The sequence below is a fragment of the Melitaea cinxia genome, chromosome 22 (genome assembly GCF_905220565.1).
Source record: "Melitaea cinxia chromosome 22, ilMelCinx1.1, whole genome shotgun sequence".
Classification (NCBI taxonomy): Eukaryota; Metazoa; Arthropoda; class Insecta; order Lepidoptera; family Nymphalidae; genus Melitaea; species Melitaea cinxia.
In genome coordinates this window covers 6,586,128-6,601,803 of record NC_059415.1, presented here as the reverse complement: position 1 = coordinate 6,601,803, position 15,676 = coordinate 6,586,128, and the positions used below count along the sequence as shown (strand labels likewise).

Genomic DNA, 15,676 nt, shown 5'->3' with positions numbered 1-15,676 from the left:
GTGTATGATATGATATCGTTACAAATATGATTTTTTTTCGGATTACTCTTTAATTTCAGTTACAGATACTTACTCGATTATAAAGGAAATGTCAAAGAAGTTTACTTACTATATTGAGTAACTTACGTTAATTACTACAAAGAGTTATAAATTAACATTTTGTATTAGTTACTGTTACAAATTCTGAAAATTACACAGGCCGAAAACGGGCAGCACCGTCTTCGGTGGGACAAAGCCAGCCCTGCGGTCACCAACCCGCCTGCCTAGCGTGATGACTATGGGCAACACACATGAGTTCACGCCATTTTTGGCGCGAACTTGTGGAGGCCTATGTCTAGCAGTGGACTGCAATAAGCTGAAATGATGATGATGAAATGACGACTGTACAAATTCTGATTAAAAAATAAAAGACGCACACGGTATGAATTACTTGATCGGGAAAATATAAAAACTGAGCTCAATATGTACAATTTAAATCCCGCTCGCCCCCGCATCCCGTATCCCTGCGAAATCATCCGAAACTTTTATGTCTGTTTATGTTAAGGTTACAGATAGATTTTTATTTAGGATATCCGATAGTTTCGATTACAGTTGCGAGCCTCTAAAATCATAGTTTAATATTTCTTGGTATTCTGCAAGAAAAACATCTCTAAATTTTTTATTAATTCTAGCACAATAAGTTTTAAGCAACAACGTTCTTTCAGCTGTAAATAGAGTTAAATATCATTGCCATAACGCATCTGTAACTAATTTAAAACCACGTATGAAACAGAACCTTAATATTCCTAATACGAAGAAGGACAAACATCAGGGCTTCAACCAGCGACCACTTATACAAAATCTTGTTGGCTTAAGCACTGCATCAACCCATCAAAACATGTATAATGGCTAGGAGTTGTAAGTATAAATTTCAATTGTCACTCTTTGTTCACAGAAATATCTAACGTTCCTATCTCTTATGCTAAGTGAATTACCAAATAATTAATACACATGTTGTTTAATTAATTAATACATATGCTTTTATTTAGGCGAACGACCAAAACCTAATAGTATTTTTTGACAAAATCACGAACACACGCATGAGTCAAATACTCGTGTTTGCGAATGAAACAAGATGAAATGACACTACTCTTATTTCTATGAAACGAATATTTTACTTACGAACAATGAAAATCTCATCAAATCGAGAAAGATTTATTTTTTAGAAAAATATATCAAGATGCCAATTGCAGTACATTTCTATGAGACGAACATTTTACGTATTTCCTAGTTACACTTGGATGTGTATAGGCTACTTTATGATAATCCTTAAATACGTATGAATGTATGTTAAAATATGATTTTATAATTCTCGAGTGAGATGTTGCCAGTGAATAAAATAAATAACAATGCTATGTTAGTGACCATGTTTCCACTCTCCTTTTCATTTCCTACGCAATGTCTACCACATAAATGAAAAAATATTTATTGGTAATGAATTTAATTTTTTTTTTTATATAAACTGATAATTGACTGAGGGTAGGTCACAGCAGAAATTTCCTGCTCAAAATCTGGAGCAGCCCGACTGGGGTAGTACCTCGACCTTACAGAAGACCACAGCTAAATAATACTGTTTTCAAGCAGTATTGTGTTCCTGTTGGTAAGTAAGGTGACCAGAGCTCGTGGATTGGGTCGGAACGTGCTTGCGATGCTTCTGGTGTTGCAGGCGTCTATAAGCTACGGTAATCGCTTACCATCAGGTGAGCCGTACGCTTGTTTGTCGACCTAGTGACATAAAAAAAAAATGAACACAAAGAAGTCTGTGTCATCTCTGACACGCGGCTGAAGTTAACTCCTTAAGAACGACTATCGTAATATTTAAAAATACTTATATTTGTATTGTAAGTACTGAGACCATTAATTGGTAAGACTTTGATTGAATATTTAAAAACTTAATATTTGTACCAAATAAGTGAGCAGATTACAATACTTTATATTTTCGTAGGAATATATAAATTTTTAATATGAATATTATTTACTAATAGCAATTATTGTTGAATTCGGAATGTAGAAGACCGATGCAGGGTTAATGGAGAAACGAAGGATCTCTATCAGATAGCATAGCCCGTAGTAGTAGTTTACTTATATATATATATATATATATATATATATATATATATATATATATAGTATTGTGGTAATAAAAAACAAACAAACAAATATAAAAGAAAAAGATTATATATAATATATCAAATGGTAAATAAACGAATCAAATAACGCCATCTATCGGCGTCATTTGATTTGTTTATAATATAAAAGTCCTTTATTAGAAAACGTCGTAACGTCATCTATCGGAACCCTAGTGGGTTCCAATAAATGGCGTTACAAAAACGTAACAAGGTCACTCGTTCAGTAGATTTTACTCCTCATATTTTTTAACCGACTTCCAAAAAAGGAGGAGGTTTTCAATTCGACTGTATTTTTTTTTATGTATGTTACTTCAGAACTTTTGACTGGGTGGAGCGATATCGACAATTTTTTTTTTATCGAAAGGTGGTGTTTGTCATTTGGTCCCATTTAAATTTATTTCAGATCTAACAACTACTTTTCGAGTTATATCTAATAATGCGTTTTTACTTGACGCCTTTTTCGTCGACCTACGTTGTATTATACCACATAACTTTCTACTGGATGTACCGATTTTTATAATTATTTTTGTGTTGGAAAGGGGATATTCTTAGTTTGGTACCATATTAAGGGAACCAAAATTTGATTATGGAATCCCAGAGAAATCGAGGGAAACTCTTGAAAATCCGCAATAACTTTTTACTGGGTGTACCAATTTTGATATTTTTTAATTTAATCGAAAGCTGATGTTTATCATGTGGTTACATATAAATTTTATCGAGATCTGATAACTACTTTTTGAATAATCTTTGATAACGCGTAGTTACTTGACTATTTTTTTCGTCGATCTACGTTGTATTACTCGTCGATGTCATTGAAGTCGGTTTTTTTTTCGTTTGCGAGCAGGCACAATTATTTACCTTATACGAAAATCGATTCTTAAGGCATAAACTTCAATAAACTCCAAAAACGCAATAATAATAATAATATTTTATGTAGTATAAAAGGCATGGGCAACTAAGAGCCCGTGGATGTTGTTATTATTAAAAATATGTACATATATTTAGTATTATTAAAGAAGAATGGTCAAATTTTAAGTCATAAATAAAACGATTAATTGTGTGTAATAAAAAAAAATTGTTTGAAATCATCCCTTTTGCACCCCTACCTGTGTATGTTAGTGATGAATGTATTACTCGTATATTAGTTTTACTATTAAGACGTAAAACACGATGTATACCATGATTATAGTTGAACATTCTAAGTTTCCGATAATTAATCGCTATTGCAAGCAACATGGTAGCGTAGTGTATAAAAGTACAGTAAACAATTAAGCTTAATTTGTATTTACTGTAAAGGTTAAGGAATATTCTTATAAACACCACTCGGTTAGATACCGTATAGATAGCGACATATATCGCATATAATTTCCAATATGTTTTATGAAGCAGCTTTACGGTATTAAGAGGCGAGTAATAATATTGACAATATAATCCATGTGAGCCGACCATAAAGCGTGTATTATCGGTGCAAATCCGACTTAAGTTACGGGAACGTTAACGGCCAGTGTACACTACAGTGCGTCATTTGTGCTATGAGTACCTACTCATATTGTGACATTTACAATATATTGTTTTTTATCTGTAGGTTGAAACGGAACTTATGTTAAAGTTAGCAGTTAATTTATGTATGTAAGTAGATAGAATAAATGAAATCGTATAAACTATCCTATTTTCTATTCGTTGATTTATTAGAATTAACGTCGCCAGTGCCAGTAGAAGTAAGACAGTTGAAGATAATTTCCACCGAGGCCATGGCCACGTTCCGTGTCCAGTAGAATCAAAAGCACTCATAGTGACCATGAAAACTTAAAAAAATTATATTGGGTAGGTATGCGATTAACATATTTAAGTATCTTTAGTAATTTATGTACAGTTACATCACTATTTAATTCTTTCTATCACGATCGCGACAATCAGTTCAATATTTTTTTCTACAACCCTATTTTGTTATTAAGGCATTAACAGATAGCGGTGACAGTTGACAGGTGCTCGACGCTCCCATGACCCGACTCGATGGCCATCGCTGTTACAAATTACCCCGATGCTCCGATTGTGTTCTGAAAATATCTAATTATTCTCTCTTTTTTATTTTTCTATTCGTTGTCTATTTTTCAATAGTTGGTTTTTTTTTTTTTATCTGTGTATGTGTTATTTTTTAATGTTTTTTTTTGTTAAAATAAAACTTCTTTACGCATGCTTGACTTGGGGAGTAAGCTAGTGAATGCGTGGCGAGAGCGTTACGAAAAGTGTGATCGAGCGAGGCAAACGGAGCAAGAGAAAGGTGGACGCACACATTTTCTTTCTCTCTTTCTCTCATAACCAGTTACGTTTTGTATATCTAAAACACTGCAGGCCTTTTGCAAAAAAGTCTTACTTCAGTAGTGTGGATGATTACTCTTTTTTTTAATTTGTTACTAATCTTTGCCTTTTCAATGGTTGACCGTTTGAATTTTTTTTATCAGTTTTTTACTGATTACTTTTTTATAGTTTATATGCGTAGGTAGCACTATTACAAGCCATTTTTTTTCTTGTAGGACGAATAAAAGCGTGCTTATCATTTGATTACCATTGAATCATTTGATTAATAACGTGACTTCGGGATAGAATAATACAGGGTTGATTTATCATTGAAAAGGTCGACAGGTTTCGCAAGACTAAAAGGGGTCAAAAGGCTAAAATTCGCAGTCACATTCCAACGAGACTGACTACTTTGAGTTTCGAGAATCAAAACCGAAAATGTCAACGTATAATAAATTGACTTATCAATGCTAATGGAGCTGTATATGTCTGAATGTTTTAATAACATTTAAAAATTTCGTGATTATGTGGGATTCGCAATATGGATTTTGTTAATTAAAGATTGAATCATACTTTAATCTGTTCTTTAAAATACAGACGGCGAGAGATAAACTTATATTTTTTAAAAGAGTAAGTCCGGAGTTTCTTGCCGATTCTTCTCTGCAGAATCTACATTTCGGTAAGTCTCTAGATTAAGACCCGTCGAATAAAAAAAATTTAGCCCAACCTATCTAAGCTTAAAATTTTACCATTCAACGGCATTATTTCGTTGCAAAATGAATTCGACGGGTCTTTATCTAAAGACTAGCTTACATTTCTAATCAATGGTAGCTTAACTTAAACTATAAAAATCTATTAAAAACTAGTATAATTTTGAAAACTAACCATACTCTAGAATTGTAAATGGCAAATAATGTTTTATATTGTAAGTTGAAGTTTGTTTTAACACGATAATAAAACAAGCTCTCTTAATCCTTGTCTTATAATTTTAAAATATTGGTTATATTTAAAAGCCTGTTCAATAAGGAAGAGAATAAGCTCTTATATTGTAGGAGTAGCCAACTTAGGAAAAACAGCGCTGCTAGTCAAGAATAAATTACGTCTATGAATAGTTTTTATGTACTAACAATTTGAAATGTGATTGAAGCAATGTGCATACATTACATACCTACATTTAAAAAAATAAAATAATCGGAATTATATTAAAACGTTATTACAATACGTTTTACAATTAGCCACGCATGACTTGTATGTGTAATTTATTTTTAAACTATTGTTTACTGCGATTGTGTTTTACGCTGTGTTTATTTATCTCAATTATAATCGCCCTAGCTTCTGCCTGTGTCTTTATATCAGGGGGATTATAAATTTTCTGGGATGTCAAGCTACCTTGTTCTATTGTAGGTTATATGTAATCTATTCTAGCTCCCGGGGAGGGGTAAGGTCGGCAACGCGCTTGCGATGCTTCTGGTGTTGCCAGCGACTATAAGCTACGGTATCCGCTTAGCCTCAAGCGGGACTCATAACCACGTAATACGTATACTACTGAAAAATATATTTTTATAGTAAAAAAAATATACCTATAAAACACGGATTGCGAGGAGTCATGGGTATTACTAGCGTTAAAATAAACAAGCGCCCCGCCCTGGCGTTGCTCGTGCAATTAAAACTAGCGTTCAATATTTCACGTTGTTTGACATTACTGTTAATGTCACTTTGGCATGTCATTGCGTCGATGTTTATCGCCGTTTTCAATAATATACGATATATTTTTTAAATTCACGTGAATCGTATTATTTTTCATTCGCGGACAGTTTTGTTTTGTTGTAATTGAGTTTTGTTGGATTAATAGCCGTTCAAATATTCAACAGATAATGTGGTGTGTTGGTTGTGATTGTTTATCTGTAGCGTTGTAGCGTGTAGCTTACTATTTGAAATAGGAATTGTGTTTGATATTGAAAGCCATTTTAACCTAAAGAAGAAGAAGAAGAAGAAGGAATTGTATTTTATAATTTTGTGTTGTATTATTATTTACATTCTACTAATTTATTCAGATATATATTTAATGAAACAATTTTTCGGATTTTATCGCGGTTTATTATTAACTTTTGATTCCCGACGTCTCAAAAGTTAATAATAAACCGCGATAAAATCCGAAAAAAGTGTTTCATTAAATAAGTAAAATTCGCGTAAACATTAGAAAACAACAGATATATATTTGTTAAAATGTATATATTTGTTATTTTCAGCTATATATAGTTTCAATAAGTTTCAGAAAAAATCTATACAATATTTTCTTTATATAGTAAAACAATAAGAACTCTCTTGTACTGTCAATTACTTAAGCTGGCTTAAACATCTCAAAATAATCAAATAACTCAAATCAAATGAAATCTATAAGTAGCTGAGACAAAATATTTATTTTACTACATTCTTAGATTCATATCTACAATTTAAATAGTTCCAAAAGCTGCACCTGCAATATTTTCCAAAACAAAAATTACGCAACATTATGCAAATGAATTATTTATCCGATATTAATCCACCACATTCTATTCAAAAATACAGATAATTTAGTATTATTTCTAAATATAATATAATCATTATCAACAGAAACGATCAAATGAAGATAAAATGATAAATGATTTTCGACATGTAAAAGCTTAACCCCGCCACGATGTATCAACATGTTATTTAGATAATGTCCGTCCGGAAATAAGGTTGAATTAGTACATAATTGTCGAGGGCAGGGTTAATATGTGTTTGAACGGTTAGTTTGGTGAATGAAATGTGAATTATTTGTAATCAATTATATGCTTATTTATATGAAGTTGTATTGAATTAATTTTAGATGATGTTTTTGATCTGGAACATGAACTAGAGACTTAGAAACATTTATCACCGAAAAAATGAAATAGAAATCACTTGAGTAACGTTAAAATTAAAAAGATACAGTCTATAAACATCTAACTGCTAGGCGAAGATACCTTATATATCCTCTACAGGGAAGGATTATTAGCCGTTGCTGGTCCATCACGGGGCAACAGATAGCTCTCTACATGAGTAAAGATCGCCATCAGGTGTGCATAATAACAACCGGGATTGGCTTTATCTGAACTGAATTAATGAATTTAATTGTCTGGTGCGAACTTGGGGAGGCCTATGTCCAGCAGTGGACTGCGATAGGCTGAAGTGTGTGTGTGTGTGTGTGTGTGAACTGAATTAACCTGAAATAGTCTCTAAGCATCTCTTGGTGAAAATTTCCTCTCCATAAGGGAGAACGGTTGGAAATTAACTAGGTTTGATCCACTGCAGGTTATCGGATCACTTCTCTAACATGAGTAAAGATCTTCATCAGGTGTCTATGCCTTTATGATAACAACTGAACTCGGCTCTACGTACTCTCTAAGGGACGGTAGAGAACTACCATCTGAATAAAGATATACCAAAACAAACAAATATTTCCTACAAAAACGCAAATTATTGTCGTCGGCAGTCAGAAGTTAATTACCCGTATCAACTGGACGCAAATGCCGCCATTAATAATTGATGGGATTTGTTTACCGATAAGTGATAAGGTTAAAAATTTGGGAGTTACTTTTGATAAATATCTTTCTTGGATTCCTCATGTTAATGAAGTAAGTAAGAAATTTTTTGCCTCGATGAAATCGCTAAAAAGGCTAAGTAACTTTCTCCCATTTCCACTAAAAAAATGATAGCGCAATCTCTTCTTCTTCCTATTCTTGATTACGCCGATACGTGTTTTGTTAATCTAAATGAGGACCAAGTAAATAAACTTGACAAAACCTCTGTATTCGGTTTATATTTGGACTTCATATGACCACGTTTCTGAATTTCTAAGTAGCTATAAAGGAATATTCTGGTATCGACTAGAATGGTACTGGATCTATTAGAATAAAATATCTTACAATTTATAAAGATACCATACTTAATACACAATATCACATAACATCTAACATTAAATCCCAACCTTAGTAAATGTCATGGCGAATAAATTTCGCGAGTACCCGCCAACACGCTAATTGGTCGTAACGGTCCGCCGTAAAGGAAATAATTTTACCTATTATCGATATTTATGTGTTGTTTTACGTGTTTTATCGTAAAAGTTAATACAATGTGTTGAAAAATAATTTGTTTCTCATTGTTGCTGTACATTGTGACATCATTATTAGTTCCAGAACTGCTCGTAATATACTTCTTGTTTATTCTATTACATGCATAGCTAAACGTTTGTGGAAAGATTGACATAGATGGCGCTGTGGTACAGTCCGTGCCATCACAGTCTTCACTGTTGGTCGTCCTATTAATTATAGAATGGGATGTTTTTATTGTTTCTTCATATATATCTAATTTTAATCGATCCTTTTATCGATTTGAACATGTATCTGAATTAGTCTATAAATGTCCTAGAAGCGAGCAATGGTCTCTTCTCCTTTGGTGCTTCTTCGTTAACTATGTAGAGCATTTGAAAGACGCGAATTATTTCCATTTTTATCGAAATATGTGGTGATTTCTAAGAACTATAAGAGATTTAAACTGTTATAGTAAGTTAATATGACCACAAATGGATAAAAGCATTCCGCTACGGAGAATGATTGGCATGAAATCAGTCACGCAGCTCCACAGCGTAGTGGCGGATGACCTGCGCAACTTTTTGATTAAAACACGCGTGCTTCATGTATTATGTCATTTTGTAATTGGAGAAATAAGAAACCCAAATATCCCTTCGCTATCGCCGCTTAGAAGTATGAAATTCTGAATGAAGTTCTGTTGCACTCACCTTTACACTCGTAAATAAAAATTAATTGTCAAACTACTTTGCTTAGCTACGTTGACTAGCTCGTTAGCGCAGTTTGTAGTGGTGTTTGTAGTGGTGGGTGTTGTGTGCTTTCTGATCCGCGAGCTGTGGGTTCGATTCCTGCCTAAGTCTGGGTGTAATATTTGTATTTATATGTGAATTATTTCCATATATATTTAAAAAAAAAATTATTTAGCTATATCAGCCGGCTGTTACCTATAACACATATTAAGTTGCTTACATTAGGAACATACGACTGTGTGTGAATGTTATAAGATATTTATTTATTAAATACATGTACGTACGTAAGTTCCAAACGACTGTATCAAATTGGATTAAAGTAGGTCGTATAAAAAAATGTCAGGTAGTTTATTTCATTTATGTTTAATTTTAAAATATATACAATGTCACATTTTATTGTATAATTAACTTTATTTTCAAACCATAAGTAAGGTTGTCTGGAAGACATAACTATTCCGACACGGTCAGTCGGAGACGCGGGTTCGAATCCCGCTGGAGCGGTCAATTTTTGATATGATATTCAAAAATGTTTAGAATTCCTAATGTGTGGGTAACACAAAAATAAAAATCGTACACATAACTATTAATCAATAAGACGATACATTGCAAAAATCAATTGTGTTTAGCATTAAAAATAAATAAATATATACAATTAATAATATTAATTCAATTATGACTTAATAATTCATGTAAATAATTGTATGGTGGCGATTATAATATATATTTTTAAATCAATAATAACTTATAATGACAAGGTTGGCTCATTTTTTGTCCAGAACTGCAATTCAACAGGGAAACGCTGCCAGCATTCTTGCCACTATTCCGCGCAGACATGATTTATAACACAATTCTTTATGTGATATACCGACATATGTAACACTGCTGTTTTTATTTAAAATAGTTGTCTTAGTTTTTCATTCCATAAGATCCATTTTCGAGACTATACGTTCTTGTGTTTAGAGCTTGGCAACACATTAAGCGATTTATATTTATTTATAAAAGTAGATAAATGTACGCGAATTTAAAAGTATACTTATTAAAAAATCCCTAATAATAGACGCCTAGCACATTAGATTCAAAATCAAAAATCGTACCATAGTAGTTATTAAACTTTAATGGTCACTATGAAAAATTAATGCAATTGTTATTGTGAAACTTCCGTTATTTTAGTCACACACAACTTTGCGTCTGAAACGTCGCTGAAATATCGGGAGCTTCAAATTAATCGACAACAATAACAATAAGTCCCATAAATTCAAAAGTGTCAAAATAGGTCTAACTGTTTTTCAGGTAAGTGATAAAATAAATTTGCAAGCGCAAACAAACAACATTTCACCCTAAACACATACACTTTCTTTGTTTCGCATCGGTTAAAAATAATGATAAATGACACGGCAGCTTTATACAGCGGCTATTCGATGAGCACACAAATTCAGTGTGAAAGTGGTCAATAGCGAACCGCCCTTATGACCATAAAGCGGTGCCGGCTCTAATTACGGTCATTTGACCATAAATGGTGGTCATCGATCATAAAGACCATAACTCGTGGTCGTAAAACACGGAATACAAGATTTGAATGCGCAAAATGTAGCACCTACGGACCACAAATCCTACCGTTAAAATTTTACTCAAAATTATTTAACTGTATTATTTAAGTAAAGTCTCAACAAGGGTAGTTGAATATGTTTGTAGAATAAAAGGTTTTCTTGTATGTTTAAATAAAGTAACTAATCATTGTAATTATTTACCAGTCTGATTTTTAACATTGTAGTTTATTTTCCTAAGAGGATACTTGACACAAAGTTACCAGAGTCTTCAAGTTGAAGATTCTGGTAACTGATTATTTTAAGATTAATAAAAATAAAAACAAAATTTTTAATTTAAGCATTCCATTGTGTGTACGTAAATACATTCAGTATAAATGTACTAAATACAAATGCAATTTAACCTTACGCGCATGGAAATCTATAACATTTCGACATTAATAACGATTCGATTCAAAATAATTAAAATATATTTCATGCTGTACTCAACTCTGAACATCAAAGCGATACCAATCAAAACAACAAAAAGTGGAAACATCATAAAATAAAAGTCGAAAAATTAACCGTTCTCGTGAGATTAACGCTCTTGAGTATATTGGAGATTCGTAATCGATTGATGGCCGCGCGCAATTACGAATTATAACAAATGGAAGCTCGACCGATATAGAGCTTAAACGCTTCTGTAATTACTTCGGATTATTAAAGAAAAAGCGTGTCATATTGCTCTAATCGTTACGGCTTCAGATCTAACGTGTAGGCTGTGAAGAAACAAAACAGTGTAGGAGGTGATGTAGCATGATACTATGGACAGATGTGTAGGTTAAAATGCGCTGTTCTTTCCTGTATTATATGTTTAATATATGCCATTTATTTTGATTTTTATAGCATTGAAATAGTGTTGCATATAGTGCAGGCTTAATCTAACATATAAAATTCTCGAGTCGCGGTGTTTGTAGTTAAATTCCTCCAAAGCGGCTTGACCGATTCTCATGAAATTTTGTGTGCATATTGGGTAGGTCTGAGAAGCGAACAACACATATTTTTTTATACCCCTAAGTTGTAGATGGGGGGGGGGGTAAGAGGGTTAATAAAATATTAAGAAATTTTGTGTGCATATCGGGTAGGTCTGAGAATCGGCCAACATCTATTTTTCATTCCCCTAAATTATAAGAGGGGAGGGGGGTTGAGAAAGTTAATAAAATATATGGCAAAACAACTTTTGCGGGGTCAGCTAGTATTTATATAACATTTTCTAACAGCTAATCTTAGGACGTACAAGAGTTATAAGACGTTTGTAGTTGTGGGAAAAGAGAAAATTGAACGAAAGCATATTAAAAAACAAAAAGAGACGATAGTAAATTAAGAAACAAATATTACAGTAATATTGCATCTTGTAATATATAAAATTCTCGTGTCATGGTGTTAAACATTGAACTCCTCCGAAACGGCTCGACCGATTTTAATAAAATTTTGTGGGCATGTCGGGTAGGCCTGAAAATCGGCCAACATCTATTTTTCATACCCCTAAGTTATAAGGGGGGGATTAAGCGGGTTAATAACATATATGGCAAAGCAACGTTTACGGGCTCAGCTATATATCTAAATACATACACAGATAAATAAACATATATATAACTTTTTATCTACATTTGTCCAACCTATCAAAAATTGCGCTAATTAAACGCACAGTTTAAGCCAAGCAAGCCTTAAACCGTTTTCAAATTTAAAGTTTCCTAAAAGCAATTAAAGTTAAATAGCGTGTTCGATATAACTTAACGGATAGTTGTATTTTCACGTGTTTTTCGCTATTCGTAACACATGTTCATAACGGTAAATATTTGTTACAATATAGTAAATCGCGTGTTTTCCCACAGTGCGGATTCGTCGCGGTCGGGTTAGTTGAAACGCGTATTATTTCTACCGGATAATTGCTGCGCTTTAGAGAGATTGTTAACGTGTTAAATAATATGTGTAACTATAAATCATGTTGTGTAACGTTTTGGATTTCTTTTCTTAATAAAAAAATATATCATAAATTTATAACCAGCCAGTACCTGAAATGTTATAGTGAAAAAATATTTGACATGGTTCATTTGTATCTACCGACTTTAGTATGTCTGTTGTTATTGTTGACTTAAGTTGTTCAGTTGTTGTTGTTGTTTTTAAGTTGTTAAGAATATAATTAAAAAAAAAATTTATAATTTTCTATTTCGTAGAAATATGATTACTTAATATATATATTTATATAGTAACTATGTTCTCGAACAAAATAAAAAGGAATGCATAAATAAAATACAGTAGAATTAAGAACCAAAGAAAAAAAAAGGGTTTTTTTTGAAGACCGATAAAAATAAACGCGTAATTATTTCAAATATTTTATTTCTCCAAATACAAATATTTTGAATAAATAAAATGTAATTAAAAACATTGAAATCACTGTTCCTAATTCAAGGTGCATTCAATCATAACCTTAGGTATTAAACAAAGGTTCGATTAACAATTATATAATTGTTTATAATAAACGTTTACGATTTGTTTTATAGCTTTTTCAAATATATGTTTATAAATAAAAACGAATTGCTTAAACGTATGTATGTAAATAACTTCCAAATTATTGTACCATATTATAACTATTTTTTTTTTTTGGTTGACAAGGCTTTTATAAAGAAAAAGTTTAATAAAAAACGCCATATTCACGAAAATATACGGCAGTGAAAATTTGCCGGACCATGTAGTATTAAGTAATAAAAAAGTGTGTGTGTCAGCTCCGACGCACGACTGGAGTTTACTCCTTCAAATCGACTGTCTAAATGGTACAAAAAAGCTTACTAGTCTAAATAATTGTGTTTGCTCGCAAACGAAAAAAAAACCGACTTCAATTACATCGACGAGTAATACAACGCAGATCGACGAAAAAATCGTCAAGCAACTACGCGCTATCAAAGATTACTCAAAAAGTAGTTATCAGATCTCGATAAAATTTAAATGTGATCACATGATAAACTCCGGTTTTTATTAAATTAAAAATTATCAAAATCGGTACACCCAGTAAAAAGTTATTGCGGATTTTCGAGAGTTTCCCTCGATTTCTCTGGGATTCCATCATCCGATCTTGGTTTCCTTATCATGGTACCAAACTAAGGATATCCCCTTTCCAACAAAAAAAGAATTATCAAAATCGGTACATCCAGTAGAAAGTTATGCGGTATAATACAACGTAGGTCGACGAAAAAAGCGTCAAGTAAAACGCATTATTTGATATAGCTCGAAAAGTAGTTGTTAGATCTCAAATAAATTTAAATGGGACCAATTGGCACACACTACCTTTCGATTAAAAAAAAATTTGCTCCATATTTTGAGCAGGAAATTTTCTGCTGTGCCTCAGTTAAATCCTCAATTAAATTCACATAGAAATAGAAGTTTAAGTTTTTTTTTTCGTAAATAATCTCTAACAGGGTAAGAGATAGACTACTACTAGATACTTTTTTATTTTTACTTTTTAACAAAAATGTTTTTTTGTGCCAGATATTGAATAAATCGTTATAAAAATAATAAAAAGCAGACTGAATGATATTAAACACTACAAAAATTCACCAAACTCTTGAAGTGCTCATAATTACAATTAATAGCATTACTCGTCTTTATTATGACTTAGGTAAGGCAGTATATTTATCTGTATGACTCTTAAAGACTTTCATCAAAAAAGCAGACTGAATGATATTAAACACTACAAAAATTCACCAAACTCTTGAAGTGCTCATAATTACAATTAATAGCATTACTCGTCTTTATTATGACTTAGGTAAGGCAGCATATTTATCTGTATGACTCTTAAAGTCTTTCATCACAATATTCGTAAAAAATAATTCGAAGCCAGCAATTAACCCGATGTGTGGAGTTTCTGAATACTATTTTGTGCTGTCGAGTTCAGAAATCATTCGATACATGCAATATATAGTTGATTAGTAGTCAATTAAGCATTCCCATAACAGCGTCAATAAAAGTATTCGGTGATTCAAAAGTATTTTGTTGTAATCAATTTCTGACGTCGGCGTTCGTTTGTGATACAACTAAAATGGAGATTTTATTGGCGTACCGAATTTAGTGAGGTCGATAGATGCGATGGTAGGACGGTGAGCGATTTTTACATCTACATGCTTTGAGTGTACTTTATACAGTATCGAAAAATTATCCATTTTAATCCGGTTAATTCCGGTTCGAATCGGTAACGTAGTATTATTTAAATTGCCTATTTAGTTTTGAAAATCTTTATTTTAATTTTTACAAATACTCGGTCGAAGTACTTTAGCATAGCGTCAAAATCAAAAATAAAGTTAATCCGGTTAACACCAGGGTTCGGTTACACGGTAACATTTAATAAAAATAAATGTATGACTTTCGATAAATATACAATAGTATGTACGATTTCATTATTAATCAGCATTGATTGTAATCAAATAGAGCGACACAAAATTTAACTTAAATATATATATATTAAATATTTATTCATCAAACATTACATAAAAGTACAAATGCATAAATTAGTTCGAAGATAATCAAGTATTTTTACTACAAGTTAAAGCGCGTTACTTTATAACGTTTATTACTTATATATGATGATAATTGTTACGGAACACTCGCCTCACCGCTCAGCGTGTCGAAAGGCCACCATAAGAAGCCGAAGGCAGGTCATTTTATAGTTTATAATTACATGTGATTGCCGCCGTGACCCGAACGATTCGCCGGCGCGTTTCGATCCCCACGGTTGCAATGTTTATTTTGTTTTTATCCTTGTTTTTAATGTTATATTTGTGGGATTTTTTAAT

At 32.3% G+C, this 15,676-nt stretch overlaps 1 protein-coding gene and 1 long non-coding RNA gene across 2 annotated transcripts in view; both read right to left on the bottom strand.

Moving 5' to 3' along the window:
- The window catches only part of LOC123664421 (paired box pox-neuro protein), a 28,710-nt gene that overhangs the window by 10,901 nt on the left and 2,133 nt on the right, over positions 1–15,676 (bottom strand). The window lies entirely within an intron of this gene.
- LOC123664734 lies at positions 2,941–13,735 on the bottom strand. Its single transcript, XR_006744881.1, has 3 exons — positions 13,725–13,735; positions 10,488–10,494; positions 2,941–3,026 (listed from the first exon to the last, which is right to left on the bottom strand). It is a non-coding gene; the product is annotated as an uncharacterized LOC123664734 (long non-coding RNA).